General features: G+C 35.8%; 1 protein-coding gene and 1 long non-coding RNA gene across 7 annotated transcripts in view; one reads left to right on the top strand and one right to left on the bottom strand.

Moving 5' to 3' along the window:
* Window positions 1-25,849, bottom strand: part of LOC145681013 (uncharacterized) — a 126,857-nt gene that overhangs the window by 39,109 nt on the left and 61,899 nt on the right. The window contains exons 1-2 of one of the 6 annotated variants that reach the window (XM_081752281.1): window positions 6,360-6,692; window positions 193-571 (exon numbers count right to left, since the gene is read on the bottom strand). The exons of 1 other annotated variant lie outside the window; for it this stretch is intronic. The gene's annotated coding sequence lies outside the window, so the exon portion shown is untranslated. 4 more of the 6 variants (XM_081752282.1, XM_081752283.1, XM_081752280.1 and 1 more) reach the window with 4 other exon arrangements.
* Window positions 9,110-25,633, top strand: LOC145681612 (uncharacterized). Its single transcript, XR_014130835.1, has 3 exons — window positions 9,110-9,334; window positions 24,005-24,146; window positions 25,116-25,633. It is a non-coding gene; the product is annotated as an uncharacterized LOC145681612 (long non-coding RNA).

The raw sequence follows: 25,849 nt of genomic DNA, 5'->3' as shown, positions 1-25,849 counted from the left end.
AGTACTCCAAGTTAGGGACTTGAATCTTGGTACACAAACTCTTAATTAGAAGTAATTGAACACGTCACACAAGTCAGCGTTTGCAAAAATATGTCTTCTAAAGGGAAAAGGAAGCAATTTCTATACAATTTGGTTTTCCGATTTTTAATTATACGAAGGCACGTCAAAATTGCGCTGTATTTTGGTACCCACCGTGTACAGACTTTATGAAAACCCAGCTCGTCGTGGATGATTTGATGGGCAGAGCCATGACTGATGTTCAAAGCAGATGCTACCTCATCGATAGTGATTCGCCTATTCGCCAGAACCATCTCTCGAGCTTGCTGAATATTATCATGTGTAGTGGAGGTTGATGGCCGTCCTGCTCCCTCTTCATACGTTACACTTGTTCAACCACTTTTAAACTTCTCGAGACACAAAAACAGTTTTACGTGATAGTGCACTTCTCCCATATTGCGATGATAGTCTGCGTTGAATGTCTGATCCTTTGACACCCACCGACCAGAGGAATCGGGTTACTGCTCGTTGTTTCTCTTTGGTGCAAACTTCTAATGGAGCAGCCATGATATATCTGCAACAGAAGGAAAAAAAATGGAGGAATTATGATCACACTTTCACAGCATTACCACAACAGTATAACAATAAAATATATGAGGACAGAACACAAAGTGAGCAATGTAAGAAAAGTTATGACAAAAGTGTAGATAACTTTTAACACGCCCTCGTAAAATATGAGGAAACGGCTGAACTGTTAAAAATTAAATTTTGAAATTATTGTAGTAGCTCTTGGTTTGATTTGAGTATTTATCATTCTGTTTGATTAAATTACATATCCCAAGGGATACAATGAGCTTCCAAATACTACTCCTAACATTATTCTTCCCAACTAAGAACTAAAGTATTAATAAGAGAGCTTTATAAGTATGAGAGAGAAAATTCTGCTTCCGCAATTTGCTCTGGCTATTGAAGTGCTTCGTACTTTATATATATATATATATATATATATATATATATATATATATATATATATATATATATATATATATATATAGGCTTATTTCGGAGGTTTAGTACTAATGATTATTTTAGTTTTCTGATTGATCTTCTATTGTATATATATGTGTGGGTATGACTGGTGTTACATACTATGTTTAGGTCAAATTTAAGTAGAATTTGTCTTGTATGGTACTGTTTTGTAACTGTAAATTATTTACAAAATTTGACATGAAAAGAATGTCTTGCTGCACAGTTTCCAATTATGCTAAGTACAGTAAAAAAAAACTAAAAGTGCAAAGTAATTGTTCTTGTCATATGAGAGTTTAATGTACACTTCAGCAGCAGCGAGGCTATATGAGACCTGCTTAACGTCAAATCCGAACCATATAACATGAGCTGTGACTGCGAATCGAACCCCGATCTCCAGCGCTGAAAGTACGTACACTAATCATATGGCCACGAGGAAGCTCCAGTGCAAACATAGTACTTTTTACATATATATATATATATATATATATATATATATATATATATATATATATATATATATATATGTAAAAGGCATGTGTGTAAACAAAAAATGAAGTAATTCAGGTTCACGTTCCATTACTATGCCCTATAGGCTTATGGAGATAGATAATTTATGAATTGTTATGAAAGAATTATGGAATAGGGATATAGGTGGAAACAGGAGAACCCAAGGGAAAACCATAGACACCTTGTCCACTACAAGCTTATATAACCTGGGATTGAACCAGGGATTCCTCGTACTAGAAATGAAAACTATATACAAAATATGAATTCTCTAGTCCCGAAAGAATGACCACTTCAATGTTTCAACTTCCGCTGTGTGTTTACAACGGAACAAACCAGTGAAAAGTTTTCCGTACCTTGCTGAATACATCGCTCATTGAGGAAGAAAATATGGCAAGTTAATAGATAAAATATAGAGATGTTTTCCTCCCAATTAGGTAAAGCATTTGAGAGTTGGGCAGAGTTTCTATGCCTTATGGTGGTTGGTGGTCTCCATGGGCGCCGATCCTGGGGTCTGCAGGAGCCCATCCCACCAAAATTTGATTGGACCCCTAGAAATTTGATACTGTATTTGTTTGAATTTTCACTTGGTTACTGACAATGATATATATATACCTGAATTCCCCTACCCCAATGATACAGTAATCTGCGCCACTGGTGGTCTCCACGTTCGATCAAAGCAATGAGCAACAAAAGCAAAAGGATTCGAGCTGATTTTCAATTATGTAAATGGCAACCAGCAACTTATTGTTTAGTAAAAAATGTACAAATAAAATGATTGGAAATACAAATGAAAAATGTGCATGAATCATTAATTAAGCTGTTGTGAGAACTAGGATGTTTATTCAAGCTGTTGTGAGAACTAGGATGCTTTTTTCAAATGAAGTACATGAATAGGAACAATAACGTTCGAAAAATCAACTTCAGCCTAAAGAAGAAAATCTCAACTAAAACGAAGCCCAAAGACAAACAGTTAACCATTAAGAAAAAGGTACGCAACAATTAATATAATTATTTATTCTGTAAATGCCAAACGTCGTCTGTCCTGTGTCTGTGCTTCTCTCGCTCTGCTCCTATAGCCAATAAAAGTATATTTTCCGATATGACCCAACCTTACTACTCTATGAACCCTGCACCACAATAAGTATTACTTTTCTTTTGTGAAATTAAGGCTTTATCGCTGACCAAGTTGAGGAAATTTACCGGGTGAATTGGAGAGTTTATTTTAGCTTCTGATGAAGAATGAGTGAAAGTGCAATAGTGCTAAATGTATGAAAAAAGGACGAAATAAATACAATACAAGTCAGGTGAGCGAAACAGTTCAAGTTAGGAGGATGTTTGGGTAAGAGTGCACTTTATGCCGAACATTCATTGGAACCGATTCCTCGAAACAGTTCAGAGATAAATTCCCAAAAATAATCCCATGAATCGCAGCAATCGAAAAGTAAATTCTGGACGAGTTTTGCAGACCACCTAATAAGTAATCGTAATCTAACTTCGCACCAGCAAACTAAAATATATCATGACAATGATAATAGAATATGATTGCTAACCAAATGATTTACCACACTCATCAAGAATTTACTCTTCAATTGCTACGTACAAGGGCAATATACTTGAGAACTGACGCCGAAGACTTCCGAGAAATCAATTCAGGTGAAACGGTGACTATCAATTTTGAGATATAAATGGGGGGGCTACCGCCCCCCAAATCCCCCGCTCAAGTACCATAAAAACATCTAAAACAACAATAAATAATCAAACCACTACTATAAAGCTAATGTAATAAGAAAAAAATCATTCACCACTAATTATAAACCACTGCAGCATGACGAAGAAAAATAAATTAAATCTCACCAAGTCAATGGAACAATCAGCAGCAAACCTTCTCTTTCTTAAATAAGCGAAATGAAGCATCAAATTATCAGAACGATAAGTTAAATTTAAATTCCTCTTTAAATTTAACCACGTATTCTCGATAGACTGCGTACCAGCTACTATCCACTTCAGAATGCGGCACATTCGACCGATATTAAATTTGCATCTGCCGAACAAACTCTCGTCCACCTAAACTATTACTACAGTTCTGAATATTAGGCTCTCTATACACTACGAGATCAATCCTAGGAAATATCTTAGGATTTAACTTCGGAAAAATGTTACGTCATATCTTGCAGGAAATCCTACCCTTTTTGTGCCATACAGGTGAAGAGATTTCCTGTCTGACCGAATGACGTTTATCAACATTGTGAAATAGTTCTATTTAATAAAAGTACATAATTGAAGAATTACTATGCTAACCATACTGCACATCCCACTGATATTAATACCAGGCGCTATATTGTTAAATTGGATACCTCCCAATTAAAAAAAAAAAAAAAAAAAGACAAAAGGGTGCTGGTATACTTTTGGTGCACCACATCTTACAAGATTTACAAATAAAATTTAATAATTTCCATGAAAAGACATATTTATAAGGATCAAATTTCTGCAAACAACAAAATGAAATACAAAGTAATACAGCTGTATTATGTTTATAATTTTAGGGTTACTAGTGTAAAATCATTATAAATGTTTTAACAACGGATAAAATAGCTCAGAGACAATATTTAGCAGAAGAGATCCAGCTAATTTTTCTAAGAAATGTTACAATTTCGGTAGTTTATATTTACATTAGTTTAGTTTAGGCTGGTTCAGATTAGTTACGGTTATGTTACGTTAGATTATATTAGTATATGGCTCCAGCTAATTTTCAAAAAGTTATAGAATTTTGCTTACTTCTAATAATATTATGTTAGTTTAAGTTAGTTGATTTCATTAGGTTAGATTTGGTTAGCTTGTGTTAGGTCTAAGTACTTGCATCTTCCATTTCTCCTGTAAATTTTTGTATGTTTTGCCTATTTCTGGACCCCTTCTGCGAAACATTTACCTAAGTGAGTGCATATGAAAGATGACCGGTGATACTATTTTCCACCACCGGTTTATTTCTGTATAGTTTACAGAAGCTATAGTTTATTTTTACAAGTGGAGCGCTACTACCACTATACCATGACAATTGATATTCAAACTCAATTACTGCCGAAACCCACTCGTTTTCACTACATTCACTGACGCGCCTGCTTCCTTCGCTCGCACCCCCTGAGTGACGCTCGGGTCCCGGCTACGCCCAGCTCTGACTCGGTTAGATAGCATTCGTAGTTTCCAGAGGCCACCTAGCATAACTTGGTTTGCGTTTTTTGCACTAAAGTTTTTATACTATATATCCGGACCCCGTATTTGAACGCAAATCGTAAAAGAATTGTGATTTATTGACGAGAAAGGCAGTGTGGAAATGGTACTAAACAAGCCATTATCTTATGCTTTATCATTAAATTTACCATCCCTCTAGTAGTGAATAGCGCGTGTGCATTGGGTGCACGTATTAAAGGATTTACTTATTTCAAGGTTGTGACCATCTATCATGTTTCAGTTTTCCAATTACAAACGAAACAACCTAACTTCCTAGGTCGTCAGTACGAGGGCGTATTTCTGCAGTGTACTTAAGCTGTATCGCATGTTACGTTTATAAGTGGAGCATTACTAGTCAAAGCATGACAAGTGGCACAAAAACTCATATCATTGCCAAAGCCCGCCTGTTTTTCAGTACCCGCGTATACGTGCGTACCCACCGTTACTGATGCGCCTGCTCCCTTTGGACACACCCGCGCTATCACGCAGGCCAATAACCTTTACCTTGCCCTGACCTGATTAGATGCATTCGTGCTTTTTAGGGGCCACCTAATCTTACACTACTGTAAAGGTAATTTTTACACCATACATCCGACGCCATCTTTCTATCCACATAGTGATTTTCTATTCCAAATTGTAAAAGTTTACACGCCTCTGTTTTGAATGTAACTGAACCTAATCTAAGCTACGTAATCCAACCATTTTTATTATTATTATTTTCATGTGGTCCGGTTATACAGCATAAACCTTTTGTGGATCGAGTTTTTCGCACAAATATTTATTTTCATGGTGTATAAAATGCTGTATTTAATAATTACAGAATATATCCTCTTGGTGGTAACTTTCACCGAGACATGTCACGTTACATACAGGATACGATGCTTGAAGCAACTACAGTCGATCATGTCAAAAAGGAAAGATATATGTAGAAAATTTCTAGTTGAAACACTATTGCAGATCTGAACTATATTCTCATATGCAATTGGTAAATATTCGAGTATGTCGAATTAACTTAATGAGAAGTAATTAATGCAGTATTTGATGAGCATTATTATATCGGTAAATATTAAATGTAATATAATCTGTGGCAAGGTTCTAGAATACAGGTCCCCTCTTTGTATTTAGCTGTAATAAAGACCGAAAACATGCCCTTCGGGGCCCTAACCCGCCTTCACTCGCTAACGCTCGCTCAGCAATTCTGTATGAATTATATATTAAATTTTGTACAGAAATGAACCAACCTAACTACTAACCTATATAAAGGGACCTGTGTTCTAGAACCTTCTCATAACCTCTTACTAATATTTACTTCCCTCAAAACCAGTGGCCGCTTCAGCGGTTAGGGTCCCAAAAATTTTGAAAAATATATAAATTCTAAGATACAATAAATAGTAAATATATTTTCCACTATTTATATTAATGTTAGATAATTATTTAACAAATAGCATCAACCACTACTGTAAAGGTAATTTCCTACTGTCATTAATCAATCAAATGTGTATATGTATACATAAGCGAGGGAGCGGGCCTACCCAAAATTAAAACCCTAAAGCCGCCCCTGCTGGAAACATTCACAAGTAAATTCACAGTCAATTACTCACAAATCAATTGTAACACCTTCAGTAGGCCTATCTCAATTCTTTACGATAAACTTTAGGCCAACGATAAACTTCCAAAAAGCTTGACTGCCTTATCTTATCAACCTTGCAGGTATCTACATTACAGCTAAAGAGCCCAGTCGACTTCATCACTAATATTTAAAATTATAATCGATTTATATGTTACAGTATTGAACAGCGTGGACGATTAGCCGGTTCAAAGTAAAATTGAGAAAATTAACGATTGTTAAGAAAAAAAAAGATAGTCAAGGACGGCAATTTCTCTGTAAATTTGGGGGAGGGTATTCAGATGCAGAAGGCATATACAGATGGTGATCAGAAAAATGGAAACACCTGTAGTTGGCAACACGTCAGATATATGGGTTGGCACTGGTGTCGTGGCGCCCGCAGCTTCGGACCGCTGGTAGTGGTTTGTTAGGTCGGTCTCAATACTACGTCAGGCACAGTGGAACAGCAGTGTCCATTGGCTGCAGAAGACGGAGGTAGTGTAAAATGAGAGACCTCTCAGATTTTCAAAGAGATCAAATTGTTGGTGCGCGGTTATGTGGAGTGAGTGTGACGGCAGTGGCTACTTTGTTAGGTGTGTCGCGTGGGACAGTGTCGAAGGTGATGACGGCCTACACAACACACGGGAAAACAACATCGGGGAAGCGGAACTGTGGGCGGAAGAAAATCATGAGTGACAGGTCACGCCGGGTATTAAAGCGCATTGTCACGCAGAACCGTCGTCCACTGCGGAGCAAGTGACCGAGGAACTCAATCAGCACCTCTCACACCCTGTTTCGACAATCACAGTCCGCCGCGAATTACACGGAATAAACTTACGGGGTCGTGTTGCACGGGCCAAACCGCTCATCAGGGACCATAACGCTTTCGCACGCCGCAACCCACACAGCAAGGAATATTTCCTCAATCAAAAGAAAATATTTTCCTTGGTTTCCAAAAGATTTTCCTTCTCTGTACATTTCCATGCTGGTTTCCCCAATATATTCCAAATATTTCCCGAAAATATTTTCCCAAAAATGTTTGTAAAACATTTCAAAAATTACCTGGAGTACATTTTGAGAATGCTTGCCGGAAAGTAAATCCAGGAAAATATTCACAAAATATATTAGAAATATTGTTTTGGATCTAATTTAATATATTTTCACTGTTGAGAAGGGAAATATTTTTGAAATGATACTAAAAATGTTTTCCATATGTCATACGGAAAACAATGAAACGAAATATACTCCACATATTTAAAAAATGTTTTCTAATACGTTATTTGCAATATTTTCTATTTTCACGAGAAAACGTATTAAATATATATTATAAAAACATTTAGAATATTTAAAAAAATATTTCGTAATATAAGAAATATTTTTCAGAAATGTTTTTAAAAGGTTTACTTAATTTTTACAAAAGTATTTTGGTAATCTTCTTCTATAACTTAAATTAAACATTTTCGTATGATATTTTAGTATTATTTCCAGAATATTTTATCAAATTTTGAATATAAAACTTTAAAGCAGATAAAAGAAAACATTAAAAATGAATAGAAAAATGTTTTCCATTCTGTTTTGGAAAATATTTTGTGTCTTTAGTGAACAACATTTTCTGATATAGGTCTATTATAGAAACATTTTTACATTGTTTTCAGAATATACTCTTCCGTTATTAGAGAAAACATATTCCTTGTTAGATCTGAGAAGTATCCCAAATATTTGCCGGAAATATTTTTTAAAATGTGTTTGGAGAACATTTAATGAAGTACAGGAAGCAGTGGCCTTAAATAAGCTTTCCGGGCTTAAGTCCCACCAAAATTTGTTTTACTATATTAAAGTAAATAAAATATCCTGAACAATTTTCACATGTCCAGGAATAAAGTTAGCAAAAATTCCCTCCACGAAACAAAATCGTAAATACGCCACTGACAGGATGCGCATTTTTAGAACGTTAGTAGAAAATAATGTAAGGAAAATTTTCACAAATTGTAATAGAAATATTGTGTTGAATGTAATGTAATATGTTTTCAATGTTGAGAGCAGGGGTAAAAGTGGATTTGAAAAGGTGGGGGGACGGTAGGTAGCGGATGACGTCACGCCATTGCCCCTGACTATCTTTGACCATTGTATTTTTTTTTAGGAACTGGGGAGACGCCGTACATATTTTTGCCAGGTGGGGGCGGCATCCCCCCGCACTTTTTACCTCTAGTTGAAAGAGAAAATGTTTTCGAAGTAATACTAAAAATGTTTTACATAGGGCCTACATGATAAAGAAAACAGAATAGGCCTGTGAACAGAATAAAATGTTTTCCAACATGTCATATGCAATCTTTTCTATTGTTACAAGAAAACATATGAAATATAATTTTTAAAATATTTCGAATATTTTAAAAATAGATTCGTTCGTAATATGAGAAATATTTTTAAAACGCCTATTAATTTTGTATGGAAATGTTTTTGTTACCTTGTCCTATAACTTAAATGAAATATTTTCATGCAATATTTTAGAATTATTTCCAGAATATTTTATCGAATGTTGAATCAATTCTCTCACAAGAGTATCGTAGTAGCATTATTACCAATCATTATACTAATTATAGCAGCATCAAATAAATATATTTGTTAAAAATTTGAAATTTATAATATCTTGGTGACATCGCACAGGCATTTATTTCAGATCGCAAAATAGCATCGCTACATCAACCGTCATTTGTTTCTCAAAAGTACCAGCATTCCTTGCGCGATATGTTGAATTTCAATGTTGATCTGTTCCTGTGAAATTGTGACAGAATCCCGGCAATTCTAAAGATCAAAGATTCATGTGAAACACTAATTCGAATGTTACCATTTTACAGTTATATTTATTATATAAATAGGAAGAAGGCATCTGGATCTGAACGGTCGTGCCTATGAAGAAGGTGTCCAATTGGAGGCCGAAATGAAATGAAATGAAGCTTACAACAAAAGTCGGTAAGTAGAACGATTACATAAAATAATTTAGCTTTATTGTCTGTAAAATTTAGCTTTATTGTCTGTAATAAATTCATGTGGGAGGCTAGATTTCCATTGTTTATGATTATACATAAAATACCGTGCAGGTTTCTTTTGGCTCACCATTCGAAATAATTGCTGAAAAATGAATTATTTTAATAACTTTCTTTTTATTGTCTCCTAAGTGATTTTCGATAGGCGATTTGAAATACGTCACATGGCATAGATGAGATTCTAAGGGAGCGTCAGAAGTAATTGTCGAAAAATTACAGTTATTATTTTATGATTTGCGTATATATATATACGGGGCCGGATGTATCACGTAAAAACTACAGTGCAAAAAATACAAATCAGCCTACGTGGCCACTAAAAAGCACCAATAGGCAGGGCTCTAGAACACAGGTCTCCCTTCCCATTTATATGTAATATAGACATAAATCAACGTGCCCTGCGGGACTCTAACCCGCTTTCACTTGCTAACGCTCGCTCGGCAATACTATGTGAATTAAATACTTTACTTTGGTATAGAGAAAGAAATCTGTTAACCTATATGGGGACCTGTGTTCTAGAAACTTCCCGCAACAATACTATCTGAATCAGAACAGGGCGAAGGTGGAGGACAACAGGAGCGAGTAGATGCTTTCCAAAGGGAAAAGATGTGGGCAAGTCTTTACTTTAGGCAAGGCAGTGGCAATAAACCATTCATCTGAACCTGTTCCTGCAGTTAGTTACAGTTCTCAAGAAGGAAAGACAGAAGATAACGGGGCTCTAATCCGCCTTCAATCGCTAACGCTCGCTCGGCGATTTGTATTTTATAATATTACTACCTTGCCCAAAGTAAAGAGTTACCAGGCGTATATTACCATTTTAATGACAGGTTATAATAATTCTGCGTGTAGATTTACTTCTGGCGTGCCACTCGAAATCTCTGTTTCTTTCAGAAGTAATGTTCCGGGGGCATTGCTAATACTATTCTAGTTATTATTGTAAAGTATTGTTTTGGATGCTCCGGGGGGCACTGCCCTCCCAAAAACAGGTCTGGAAGAAACACTGCTCGAAATACTTACTGAGATATAATTCTTTCGCCACTTTCTTTCTTGTTGTGTATTCAATGATTTTCGCCAAGCGAAGTATAAATTTTTCACTTGGCATAGATAAAATTCAAGGAGACCGTCAGAATTAATTGTCGAAAAGTTACAATTCTTTTACGATTTGCGTATTTATACTGAGTCCTGATGTGTGGATAAGAAGTACAGTACAAAAAATAGAAATCAATCTGTGTTAGGGGGCTACTAAAAAGCACGAATACCATCTAACCGAGTCATGGAGGGTGAAGGCGGAGGCCCAAGGGGGTGCTTCCGAAGGGAGCAGGCACGTACTCTTCTATTTTGATCAAGGGATAATGGCGCGTATATTACCATTTTAATGACGTATTCACGATTTTTTTTAGGGGACAGACGCTTGGCTAACTTTGTTCCTGGAGATGAAAAAATTCTGAAAGATAATTTATTTACTTTAATATAGTAAGTACAATTTCAATGGGCTTAAACCCGGAAGCCCCCCTTAAATACACCACTGGGTTATGATAATTGTGGGGTTCATTCGAGCAGACGTTTACATCGAGAGCAAAATTTATAGGTAAAATGTGAAGTATTTTTCGTGAAGGAATAAGAGTGTGAATGTAAGTTATTTCTGTCATTGCACATCTTATTGAAATGGATTTTGAATGCAAATAGGGTAAGAGTAAGCGACGGGAATTTCCGGTTCATACGTCAGTTGTGAACATCTGCGATGGCCGTAATGTGATTTTTTTTTTTAAAGAATTGTGTAGTAAAGAGAGAAGGATTATAAAGTTTATGCAGAGTCATGGTATGGTGAAGCGCGTAAAATCAACTGCGCAAAGTGTGGAAAAGATGTATTCACGAAGAAAAATTCAGAACAGAGGCAATAGCCCTGCATACACTATTTTCAGTCGTAAAGGTGAGAAAGAAAGAAGGTGTAACACACGTGTATTAGCTGTGAAAGGTGTTTTTGTTTTAAAAAAAGGATCGAAATTAAGTGTTTTTGAAGATAAGAATAATTACAAATATTGTGAATGACCATCCTCTTTTATGCGTACCCGCCACCCCCTGTCGCTGATGTTCCTGCTCCCTACGCTGTCGCTCGGGCCCCCCTGCTGTGCTTCTGCCCTGACTCGGTTAAATAGCGTTCTTGTTTTTTTACTGGCCACCTAGCACAAGTTGTTTCGCCTTTTCTTCTAGAGCTCCTCATTTAGTGCATAGGGAGGCGCGGTTGCTTAGTGCTAGAGCGTTCACCTCCGGTTCTTGGGGTCCCTGGTTCGATGCCAGCTCGCGCCGTGTCGACTTTGTGGTGAACAAACGTCGTGCTCGTGGGTTTTCTCGGGGTTCTCCCGTTTCCCCCACTTTCTTCATTTCACTCATCTCTCATTATCACCGTCTTCTTTAGCCTAAGCGGCATAAGCGTGGGACGTGAAACTTAAAGGATTTTTCATTTAGTGCATGTTCTGCAAAAAGAAACTGGAAGATGCAAGAAATGCGTCAAAATTTGGTACAACAGCCTGCTAGAGTATTGCCTAATTCTGTGTGCAGGTTTACTATTGGCGTGCCGCTCGAAATATTTGTTGAAAAATTATAATTCTTTCGCTAATTTTGTTATTGTCTCTTAAGTGATTTGCGGCAGGCGAATGTAAATATTTCACCTAGCATATTGTAACGTACATGTCACATATGTAGATTTGTGTGGCCCCCATAACACTCTTTGCGTATAATTTTGCGAATCTCAGATATTTATGCTATTTTACTGGCCACAAATTATTTAAAAAATCAGTAATTTAACAATTTAGAAATAATTTACATCTGTAGTAAGCTAGTTTGCATAGTGCTAAACTATAAATCATTGTTTTAGGCGTACTAACGATATAAGAATCTAAAATCGTAAGCTAAGTGTGCATTGAAGGGTGCAGGACAGAACGAGAGACGATTTTGCAGAGTAGTAGAAGAAGAAGAAGAACAAAAGGAAAATGTGCAGAAGCATTTTACGTTTTTGCGCAAGGTGTGGTGGCGTGAAAGAAATAGTGATTCAAACAAGTTTTGGATTGTTTTTATAAAAAAAATAAGATATCTTACAATAGAAATATACGTATTTATATAAATCTTCAAGAAGAGTAAGTGATTTATTTTGAAAATTCTATGCAGGCCATCGAACTAACGAGAGAAGTTGCTGTATTTGTATGATTGAAGTTTGTCACCGTATATTGTGGCTCAGCTTGGTAAACTTTGGACGTGCAAGCAAGTGATAAATTGGCTTGTGTTAATGAATAATTTATTTTAATACGAATTTTGAAAAATATTACCTGATATTTCATAGGTGTAATAAGCGTCACAAAGTGCATAATTATTCTGAAGAATTGTTGTGTGTTTATTCCGTTATAAAGATGGCTAATGTAGATCCTTTTGTTTTACGTAATACATCCGTAACAATGAATTCTGAGTAAGCTTTAAAGCCAACCCACTAACCATGTAATGCAAAACTACCTAAGCTCGCCCCGTTAACTGGGCAAACCGTATTTTGCTAAGATCCAACTAAATTCGTCCACCTAATGTAGCTCTCGTTGTATATACTCTGCTCTCTCGTCTGTCCGACAATCTCATGCTACTGATGCTCTCAAAAATGCCATTACTTCTTGTGACACAAAATAAATTTCAATGTGTTTAGTTGTTTTGTTCTATTTGAAGTCATATACGTTATAGAATATTTAATCTGAGGGGTTCTTAAAGCTCCGACCTTATCATGATATAGTGCTTAAAACAAATAATAACGATAATGATTTGCATATATATATTCTGTTTAATTTGTTGCTAGTGTTGAAGTAATATTTTCGTCATGCTTAGTTCAAAGAATTTCTATATTGCATTTTTCTTCTGTAGTCTGTATTGTTTGAGCGAAGAGAAAAAAAGGAGTACAAAGTAATACAATAATTGCGCTTAGTATTACGTAGGAGATCTGAACGACCGGTGAAATGCTACATATTGCATACTACTGATATTGGAAGCGGAAAATTTATGATTATTATCGTTGGCAACAGTACAAAAAAATCAAATTAAATAAAAAAAACAGTAGCTTTTACTTGTGAGTTATTTCCAACTTGAAAAAAAAATCAATCAGATTCAAGTAGCGGCTTGAAGCGGTGACGTTCATGAGATTATTGACATGTAGGATGGTGTTGAGTAGTTCCGAAGACGGAAGACGCTAATACAAACATATAGATTAGGAAGTATTAAGAAGTTTAAAGGTTTGACCGGATAATTATCCTATGATATTCCTTCCACAGCTATAGTGCGAATCAAGTTGTTAATAGTTCCAATTAATATTAATTATATGCTATTCTCAGTAACTGAATTATTTCTTAGATAAAAGATTTTCTTTGGAATCCATCGTAAAGTCATACAGTGGAGTTGAGTAGCTCTTTTATTAGATATTATCCTTTACAGTTATTCTTAGTATTTTGTTGTATTATTGTGAAGTTGAATGTCAAGTTTAATATGAAACTACGTGTGATACATACACAGTAATTAAGTGAATAGCACGTTGTAACTCGTATGAAATTGAGTATTTTCTAAATGTAAACTACAGACGTTATAAATAGTGTGAAATACCGGAATGTGTAACTGCATATTTTTCAAAACTTATCAGATGCGTCCACCATTTGTGTGATGATAGGACTACATTTATAAACAGTGCATCATCAAAACGAGTGAGACATTCTAAAAGCGATTAGTGTAAAAAAATCCATTGTGCTAAAGTCATCGTTCCTACGGATCTTCGTAAAAAAAAAGAAAACTTTTTTTACTAAATAGCCTGAGACAGTACATAAAATTTGAGAAGTATTTAAAGGTTTCTATGTGCAGACACCTGCCGTATTTGTAAACGTTGCAGAATATTCATTTTATTGAAATATATCGATATATATATATATATATATATATATATATATATATATATATATATGGTAAGTTTGTGCTATTTCTTTATTTCATTCTATTCGTTAATTTTCTTTAAAGTTATCTTACGTAAATGTAAATAGTAACTTCATTAATAATATTAGCTTTCGTATTCTTTTAGAAAATTAATAATACTAATATATTACTCTTTAGTGACTAATCGTCGGTTATATTCTGAGACGTAGGTGCGTAAATGTTAGAGATATCGCAAGTATTGTGTTCCAGATATATACGTATATATATAATTTAAGGTTGAATGACTAAAGAACTAATTATCAGTATTACACTCGCCTTCTACGTCTTTTCTCCCAAACTTTACCTCTCTTTCTTTGCCCCAATTAGTTTCTTTGTGCGAGCAAGTAACACGGTAAAAAAAATTCTTCGGATGAAGTTTGCCTCCAGTGGTTTTCATCGGGAAATCTACTGAGGGCTAACAAGGGAACAGAGAGGGGCAAGGAAGGGAAGGTTACAAAATGGCGACCGTGACAGGATTCTGATGTCCTCGTCTTCGAAAGGAAATCACTAAGATTGTGAAGTCTTCGAAGAGAAAAAAAACTAAGAGTGAGAGAGCAGACGAGAGTAGAGAGCAAAATGAATATTAGGAAGTTAGCTTGCATGGTTAGTGGTGAGGCTATTATATGAAAAGAAGCAAAGAGATACATTTATATTGTTTGAACTGTGTGAGTATATTTTGTAAACGATGGATTCAACGAATTCGACTAATACCTTTAAAGGGAGTAATAACTCTGAAAATAAACCGTGTCACATATGTGACCGTACTGAACATGACTTATATACGTACTGGGTACAGTGTACGCAGTGTAATGAATGGTATCATTTCAATTGCTTGGGTTTACCCGAGACAGATGAACAAAACGTAGCATTACAAAATGATCAGGGGTGGCGATGCTTGTACTGTCGGAAGGAACCGCCAATATCAGTTACCGTTAGTAATGGTACGATGAATGCGAATACGAGTATTACGAATGGTTTTATTGGTGTTGGTCTTAAACCTCAGTCGACACCGATAAGCAAGGGAATTTCCAATCAGGGAAATGAAACAAGTGACATAAGTAGTACGGCTAATGGGAATACTTTAGAGCATGCAATCGAGAGAAGCGAACCCAATAAAGACAACCGCTCGGAAGAGAAAACTACGGAGATAACATTGTCAGATTTAATGACACAATTAGTAATGATGCAGCAAAATAATCAAACTATGGATACTCGGTTGACTAACTTAAACAATCAAATGGAAACTATGGTTACTAGAATAAACGCCACGATAAGTGGAGTAACTGCTCATGTAGATCGTAAGATAAAGAATTTAGAAAGTCAGATTCAAGCTGTTCAATTAAACAATGAAAACCAGTTTAAAAGGTTACAGGATGATTGTAAGGATAGGTTTGAGAACATGTCTGTGAGATTCGACAATATGAGTCGTAGAGTAGGAAGTATCACTAATGCTATCGATAAGAAAATTGACTTAGTACAGCAGGATTTAAATGACGGTCTAAGTAGAGCTAATTCTGAGATTATATCTCTAACGACAGCAGATGATCTCAAGATTCAGATTAAAGAAGTAGACGAGCGCGTAAATGACGCGATAGAGAAAAGAATAGGAGCAGTAAACGAACAAGTTAAAAATTTTGAAACTCAGGTTATTGAAGTTGACGCTAAAGTTTCTGCTGTACGGGAGCAGACCATGCAAACCCAAGAAGGGTTGAGGGAGGTAAATACCACCGTTCAGGGCATTTCTTCTCGGTTTGAACTTTACGAATCGAATATGGTTTCTTACACAGGGGATGTCAGCAAGTTGCGTAAACAGTCTGAGAAGTTAGAAATGGATTTACAATTAATTGATGCCACTACGCGGGGAATGCAACAGAAGTTAAATGATATACAGAGAAAAACTGCAGAGGATATTAGTGAAATTAATAACCGACTAATAGCTATTGAGTTAAAGCCAACACTTCTTGATACTGGCGAGTTAGGAATTTCTCGGAAGAGAAGGTATGAAGGAATAAACCAAGATAAATCGATTATAAATGAAACGACCTTCAAGACCGTGAGTGGGGAGCCACCAACCGCTATCAATTCCACAAAGGCAGCTACTACTTGAGTAACTAATAGTATTATTACAACTGGAGGCGTAAATACCACCTGGTCAGCACCTTATTTGTTTGGAGGTATGACCAGCGGAGTTTTCATCTCTCAACCAAGCCCTAGTTTTTATTCGCGAGTTGGAAATGCACAGACGACGGAATCAAGCCTAAGATGTGGAGTATTTACTCCCGGAGTATACGATAATGGCCATTATATTAAACCTCCTCCCAATAGCAATACTCAGACGGTAACGTGTAACTATCTTACTTCTAATTCTATTTCGCATGAGAATCCCAGAGAGACTGTACCTGACTCCAAGTTAGTATCAATAAAGAAACCTAAACTTAGTGACCGTAGCTATTTCCCTACGTATGATGGAAATACTACAAAAGGAAAACCTCGTGAGTTCTTGGAAAAACTTCAAAGATGTTTATCGAACTACCCGTCACTAACCGATGAGGAACGTTTAGAAATCGCAAAAGAGCAATTAACATCATATGCCCGAGCGTGGTATAAAAGTGTCGAACATAGTATTAAGTCTTATGCGGATTTTGAACGGTTATTTCGGGAGATGTACTGTAATGATCAACTCGAACGGGCGCAAAAGTGGGAGTTACAATCTCGCCGATACGACAAAATGAAGGATTCGTCGTTGATAGAGTTTACCTGGCGATTGATAGACGATTATTTCCAAATTGTTAATAATCCGGATGAAGCTGAAATTGTGGATTTAGTAGTAAAAAGTTTGCCGCCAGAAGAGTCCCGGACTATAGCCTCTCATTTATGCAAAAATGTTAAAGAGTTAACGGCAAAAATAGCTGCGTTAGCAGGACAAACGAATTCTATTGACTCTCGCCCTCCACCTAAAAGGTTTTTTGTGCGGCAAACTAAAACCAATAAGATGCCTCAAACGCAAGTGGAATCCGGTAGCCAGACAGAATTTTTGACTTATACACGAACTAACAATAGATCACCACCAAGTTCCCAAAATAGTAATAGTGACAATAATGGATACCAGTGTTTTAGTGGTAATCGAAATAATCGAGATTATCAGCCTCACTGGAATAGGAATAATCAAAGATTACAGTCAGGTAATAATGAAACATTTGGCTCATAACAAGGGAAACGGTTCATATAATAGGAGAAATGGTCGTGGACGAGGAAGAGGATATAGTTACGGATATAACTTTAATAATCGAAATATAAATCATAACTCTGAATGTAATAACAATGGCAATAACCAAGGTAGTTCCGAGAACGATCAGAGTAGACACTATTCTAGAAATCCTAGACATAGTGATGAAGACGAAACAATCCCTAAGTCAACAAACTAGCCCCGCAGTTACCTTGTTTAGTGGGGGAGGATAACTGCGAAAAATCTGAACACCCCATTGTAAACGAAATTCGTGGCCCAATAAATATTCCAAGGTTTAACTTAGAAGAAAATTCTTTAGGTGATATGTCTAATCCAACTTCATTCGTACGATTTGATGTAAATTTTGTGGTGGAGGAAGAAGAATCTGAGAAGGAAAACGAGGTCAGGTATTTCTCAAATTCCCCTACAGTGAAGGGAAATATAGGGGGACTGCAATTAACCTGTATTATTGATTCCGGATCTGAACTGTCTCTTATGGATTGGGAAGTTTGGTGTAAACTTAAGAAACGATTCCCATCAGCGAAGCTGAGACCATATTCTAACCTAAAGTTGGGAGCGTTTGCTGGAAAGGAAACATTTATAGTTAAGGGTGTACAGACGTTTAATTTAAGTATTCAGGACCATATTTTCGAAGTGACGATGTTTGTTATTCAGTATCTGCGCGTCGATATACTACTTGGATGTCCATTTTTGGATCAGTTTAAAGTAATTTTAGATAGAGGTGAAAAGAAGATTACAATGAGAGATAGTAATGGTAATATTGTGACAGTTTCTACTGACCAGCCTAGTGTGATGTTAGTGAAGGTGCCGTATGAGGACTTGGAGATTAATTTAGAAAGAACGGGAAAAAGGACTTTTATGTGTGACCCAATTGTACTCTGCCAAGCTACATCGCCAGATATGTCATCTGAAGAAAAGCCAGAAAGGATGACTACCACCGAATCGTCCCTAAATTCTGATTGTAATGTAAACGAGGAAGATATTAATGAGTATATAAATTCACGAAATGATCTACCAGATGAAATTAGAGAAGAACTCCGTAAAATACTGATGCGATATCGGGGTTTGTTCTCGGAACACCCTCGCAGAGTTAAAGCGCCTCCATATCGAATACAATTAAAAGATAATTCGCCACTCGTTAAACCTATCTATCCTGTGCCACAAAATATGCAAGCGGAATTTGAAGCGGAGCTTGAAAAATGGTTGAAGTTAGGTATTGCCAAGAAAAAGTTATCACCGTATAAAAATCCAGTTCATGTAGTCAGGAAGTCATCTGGAGGAGTTCGTCCTGTACTGGACCTGAGGGCTATTAATGAAAAAATTATTGCTCCCCAAGTACAGGTAGAGCCGATTAATGATCTGCTTCATCGTGTGGCGAAGGCTCACTGGTTCTCAACTTACGACGCTTCCAGCGCATACTATGGAATAAGTATTCATCCAGCTTCGTACGATTGTACTAGCTTTATTTATAAGGGTTGTCAATACGTCTTAACGGTGCTTCCGCAAGGTCTTAAAAGTTCTCCAGCCATATTTCAACATGTGATGACGCAATTTTTTGATGAGTCAACTCGTGACTTTGTAGTTCTCTATTTAGACGATGTACTTGTGAAAAGTGTTACACAGACTGATCATCTAGAACATCTAAGACAAGTATTTGACATTTTTGAAAGGGCTAACTTTTCTTTAAATTTTAAGAAGTGTGAATTTTTCAAAACTGAGATAAAATTTTTGGGTCACAGTGAGTGGAACAGAGATAAAGGTAGACCCTAAATTAAATGAGCCTATAAGATGCTTCCCGATACCTAAAACTAGAAAACAGCTTAGACGGTTTTTGGGATTAGTTAACTGGAGAAATCGATTTATTCCTAAATATGCAGAGCTTACGACAAAACTCTATGGTTTATTAAAAAAGGATCGAAAATTTGTAATCGATCAGGAAGCACTTGATTCGTTTTATAAGCTTAGAGTAGTTATGAGTAATCCGCCGGCACTTGACCAACCAGATTTCTCTCTTCCTTTCCATATATACAGTGATGCATGCATGGAAAACCTAGCTGGATATTTAGCACAATACCCGACAGGTGAAGAGGACATAGATCAAAAGGAACAGCGAGTTATCGGTTTTGCAAGCCGTCGAGTGAAACCGCATGAGTTATCTCTCTCTATCTCACAGCTTGAGTTGTTAGCTATACTATTTTTGTGCGAGCACTTCCAACAATATATCATAGGACGAAAGACCTATGTCCACACGGATAATGCAGCCGCTACTAATGCATTCACTCAAAGAGGTCTTGATCCAAGAACAACGAGGATGCTGTTAAAGTTGCAAAAATTTGATTTGAAGTTCGAGCATTGGCCTGGAAAGGAGAACACCGTTGCAGATACTTTGAGTCGTAGCCCTCCTAATGTTGAAGCTGAACCAGAAGTGCATTACATCAATTTTCTGTCGAGGTCACAATTTTCTGAGATTGATTACGAGAAGATAAAACGAGAACAAGGAAAGGATGGCATGTGCTTAAAGCTGAAACAACAGTTGGGAAATACAAGTTCGAACAATAAGTTAACGTTATATAATGAGCTCTTATATTTACGACCGCCGAAAAGCTCTCGATGGCTTCTGGTAATCCCAGAAAGCTGCGTAGAAGAATTAGTAAATTCCATACACTCAATGGGGCATTTTGGAGTACGAAAATGTCTGAAGTTCTCTAAGTCGTTCTTCTATTGGAGGAAGCAGAGATATACATTTAAACGATATATTAACAGCTGTGTAGAATGTGCACAGACAAAGTTTTCTACTCGAGCAATCACTAGACAAGTATGCCATATTGAGTCGGATGCGCCGCACGTGAAACTAGGCATAGATATTGTAGGGAGGTTACCTCCTAGTGAAGGATATCATTATATCCTGTTTATAATTGATATACACTCACGTTTTGTGACGTTTCTCCCTTTGCGAACTGCTCATACCAAGGAAATCGTCACGAGCCTCGAGAAGAAATATTTCCATTTATTACCATATCCAGAACAAATCGTATCAGATCGTGGTTCACAGTTTACTTCTAACATGTGGAAGGATTTCTGTAAGAAATATGGAATTCGCCATATCCTCACCTCGAGTTACTCTCCCACTTCGAATGGAGTAACTGAGAGAAGCCATAAGGAGTTGAATAGGTTGATTCGTCTATATAGTAGACAGGATCAGACGAAATGGAACCGGTATTTAGTGGAAATCCATCGTCTTTTGAACCACTCATATTGCACTAGTATAAATGGAGTACCTGGTGAGTCATTTTTGAATTATTCCAGTGTTGACAGTTTTAGGAAAGCTTTTCCATGGCCCAAGAACGTAGAACATGTGGAAGATAAAACTCCGTATATAATTGTTTCCGGTAAGGATAAAAGTATTGCAAACAGTAATAGACAACAGGTCGAACTTAAGGAAGGACAACTAGTCATGCTTCGCACTCACTACTTGTCATCTATCTTAAAGAAAGAATCTGCTAAATGGATGAATGTGTATTCAGGTCCGTATCTAGTAGTAAAGGTATTGAGGAATCGAGCACTATTACACACATTACAAGGTGAAGTTCTTGGTACTGAAAACTTTCGAAACTTAAAAATCTTCGATTGTACGGATGAGAAACGGAAGGATTTGTTAAAAGATTACCCTAAACATTAAAGAGAGAACTGTACTGTAAACATTATGTTAAGTAAGTTTTATTATAGTATATAAACAAATTTTAAGCTTGGACTAAGAAAAATGTAATTACCATTAAATTTTTAATGGAGAGGCGGGAGTATGTAACGTACATGTCACATATGTAGATTTGTGTGGCCCCCATAACACTCTTTGCGTATAGTTTTGCGAATCTCAGATATTTATGCTATTTTACTGGCCACAAATTATTTAAAAAATCAGTAATTTAACAATTTAGAAATAATTTACATCTGTAGTAAGCTAGTTTGCATAGTGCTAAACTATAAATCATTGTTTTAGGCGTACTAACGATATAAGAATCTAAAATCGTAAGCTAAGTGTACATTGAAGGGTGTAGGACAGAACGAGAGACGATTTTGCAGAGTAGTAGAAGAAGAAGAAGAACAAAAGGAAAATGTGCAGAAGCATTTTACGTTTTTGCGCAAGGTGTGGTGGCGTGAAAGAAATAGTGATTCAAACAAGTTTTGGATTGTTTTTATAAAAAAATAAGATATCTTACAATAGAAATATACGTATTTATATAAATCTTCAAGAAGAGTAAGTGATTTATTTTGAAAATTCTATGCAGGCCATCGAACTAACGAGAGAAGTTGCTGTATTTGTATGATTGAAGTTTGTCACCGTATATTGTGGCTCAGCTTGGTAAACTTTGGACGTGCAAGCAAGTGATAAATTGGCTTGTGTTAATGAATAATTTATTTTAATACGAATTTTGAAAAATATTACCTGATATTTCATAGGTGTAATAAGCGTCACAAAGTGCATAATTATTCTGAAGAATTGTTGTGTGTTTATTCCGTTATAAAGATGGCTAATGTAGATCCTTTTGTTTTACGTAATACATCCGTAACAATGAATTCTGAGTAAGCTTTAAAGCCAACCCACTAACCATGTAATGCAAAACTACCTAAGCTCGCCCCGTTAACTGGGCAAACCGTATTTTGCTAAGATCCAACTAAATTCGTCCACCTAATGTAGCTCTCGTTGTATATACTCTGCTCTCTCGTCTGTCCGACAATCTCATGCTACTGATGCTCTCAAAAATGCCATTACTTCTTGTGACACAAAATAAATTTCAATGTGTTTAGTTGTTTTGTTCTATTTGAAGTCATATACGTTATAGAATATTTAATCTGAGGGGTTCTTAAAGCTCCGACCTTATCATGATATAGTGCTTAAAACAAATAATAACGATAATGATTTGCATATATATATTCTGTTTAATTTGTTGCTAGTGTTGAAGTAATATTTTCGTCATGCTTAGTTCAAAGAATTTCTATATTGCATTTTTCTTCTGTAGTCTGTATTGTTTGAGCGAAGAGAAAAAAAGGAGTACAAAGTAATACAATAATTGCGCTTAGTATTACGTAGGAGATCTGAACGACCGGTGAAATGCTCCTCGTCTTCCTGTAGATTTCATAATATTTTTTATAGAAACGTTGCTTTCATCAATTTCTAATTTACAACGGCAGGGTTGGCTGGTTTAAACAGCTGTTTTTTTTTCAAAAAACGCAACAGGTTTAAACCAAAAAAAGAAAAAAAGAACGAAAAATGCTTTAAATCGTGTGAACTTCATGGTGACGTTTCCACATATCACACCATCTGCATTATGTTTATCTACTTTTCATCTTTTAATCAAGGGGTCCCGTGTTCAATTCTCGGTCGAACCACAACCCATCTTTCAAGTGTAAACCAAGTAGCGATTAGGTGTCCCTTTAAGCGAAAGTCTTCTTCGTGATAACTTTTGTATTTCATAAGGATGTTAAGGCTAAACATACGAAACGAAACCAAATTGTATATTTCTACTTGCCTGAATGCCTGTTGTTTTATAAAGAAGCCAAGGTTGCTTAAATATATTGATAGAAATTGGCAAAATGTATCAACTGCCTACGTAGCTTCCAACATCAGCTTGGATTCGACTTTGTTTTAATTTTGTTGAATGTTATCTACATAATAAATTTGTCATTTAATATGATACGTTGAACTTAAAATATTACATACAAATACATTTAAACTAATAATAGGATTTTCCCAATGGCTAAGGCGGGAGTTTCTTGATTTATATGTAATTCTGTATAATGTTTTTACTTCTGTAACTACTTATCTTTTTGTCCTTCCGAAATGACTCTTGACAATTATATTAACAACTAGGCCTATGTAAAGATCAGTATAACGTATTTTTATCAGGAGTCCTTCGTGAGTGAGTCGACAATCTCACTTGTGACCAATTAGTCCCGGTTTCGTGTCCAAATGGACAATTTCTCTTGGATGTAACCCGAGAAGCGGTTTGGATTCCCTTTCAGCATAACCTTGTTGTTGCATAATAACACCAAGACGAAACAAATTAATTTCTGTCCATATCTAATATAAATACATAGAGTAAATTATTTAAACAAAAAATAACTTTTTTTCAATAAAAACCATGGTTTTTGCCAAACCTGTACAACTGCTTGAAAATTAGTATGTAATTTTTCTTTTATTGGAAAAATAAAACGTCAGTGCAAATATTAATTTTTGAGGATGCGCCAATTGCAACTGACTCGGTGAGACTGTCGTTTAAAATCAATGTAATTTGTTTAAGGGCATCAGTTGTATGCTCTAAATTTCCATTACTATTACTTGAGTGCTTAATGTGTATTTCATTACAGGTCTAAGAAATGAAAAACTGGGAGGCCACAGCTTAGAAGCCATCACAAGAAACATCATGAAAAAGACAAGTGAGCTGAGCAATTTATTTGGCACGTTGCAAAAGGAAAGAGCTTTTCTCGTTAACCACTAACACAATAATAGGTAAGAAACTCTCCCTACTGTTCTTTAATCTCATTTTCAGAGTGGAAAACAAAATATAGAAGTTGTCATTTGAAGAGGGATACACTATGTTTAAAATATTGTATTTAAAAAAAATCTGGTGCCCTTTTTATTTTCTTCGCTTTAAATACTTACTATTGTGCCATGAATACTTCTCAGAACCATCTTCCTGTGAACTTTATTTCCCAAAAGCATATACTGCAACCGCTGTTATAACATTTAAAAGGCTTTGGAAATCCTTATTTTAGCAAAATGTGCAATTTTCCTGTCCTCAAGTGACACGTTACATTTAAGTGTCCGTGGAAGAGAGAGCTGAATATGTATAAAATATATTTCATCTTTTTACTGAATTGTTCTGTCATGTTGGTAGTTTTCTTGAGCATTTCATGATTAATTCCTACATTATCAAAATTATTCATTTGTATAAGGCAAAGTAATATGTATGGCCTGCTCCGTGGCAAAGAAATCGAGCAAGGTAGCGGTCATCAAAGCCTTAGTAACCATCTCGGCATTCATCTTGTGCGACTGAGGGGAAAAAGAATGATCAGGCCCAGATTTGAGATCGGAGCCTTCGGAATGAGACGCTAGTTCTTCATCAACTCAAATGCTGCCACATGTTTTCAAATTATTATTATTTTTAATATTAGGTTTAATATTTATAAAATGCTATACTTTTTAAAAATAAAAGTGCGACAACTTCAACATGTTAAAACAACCGTAATTAAGCTACAGTCTGAGGTATGTCACCTTCAGCTTTAGCTGTTGTCTTCCTTGCCCTTTACACTTTCTTCAGGATGTTACTTTTGTAACACATTATTGTCTTCACAACCTACTGTAGGTCCTACACAAACATTTTAAATATTTTTGTAAGTTTAAGATGTAATAATTGATCTCTAATCATTCCCTGCTGTTATTATGTTATTAAACACTGCCTATTATTTTTATTTTCAGAAACTGCAACACGAGAGAAACGTAACTAACGATGAGATCGCGTAGATTATTGGGATTTGGCTTCAACATGTCATACAGAGACGAACAAGAAAATCAGTTAAGAATTCAGCTGCAGTTCCACAGAACTTTAACTGACAATTCGCAGCGTCGAATTTATAGTTAGTTGTGGTAATCAAAAGTGAGATTATACAGAAGCAAATGAGTATTTCTTGTTATTCAGCAATGTGATATTTCTTGAAAGTAGCAAAAAAGTGACATTTCGTGAAAAGATCTATTCCCCATGCGCCGTAGATTTGTGGAACATATTTTTTGCAACATCCATAAATATTATTGTTGTTGATTTTTATTGAATTAGCGTGTCAGTGACATAATTTCCTGGAACAAGTTTTTACAAGTTAAAATGTGAATTTCTGATATTTGAGAAGATTGTTCTTAATGTATAGAAACAAATAATACGAGCAGCATGAAGATTCTGCTGAAGAGAATTTAAATAAATAAAACCAGAATAGTGTACATTTATATTTTTATTTAACTACTAACCGATATAAACTGATATATATGCATATTTATTATAGTGGACAGTGTAAATTATAACTACATAATATTAGCTTGCTCTCATATTTTTTTTCTCCTCAAAATCTTATTTATGCACAGAATGTTTCTGGGTGTTCCACTGCTACTACTGGTATGTGGCCACGCCGTGTATGTATGTTGGGGTGTCTTATATCATATTG

The sequence above is a fragment of the Thermobia domestica genome, chromosome 3 (assembly GCF_964235325.1).
Source record: "Thermobia domestica chromosome 3, izTheDome1.hap1.1, whole genome shotgun sequence".
Taxonomy (NCBI): Eukaryota; Metazoa; Arthropoda; class Insecta; order Zygentoma; family Lepismatidae; genus Thermobia; species Thermobia domestica.
This window is presented reverse-complemented; position numbering and strand designations above follow the sequence as displayed.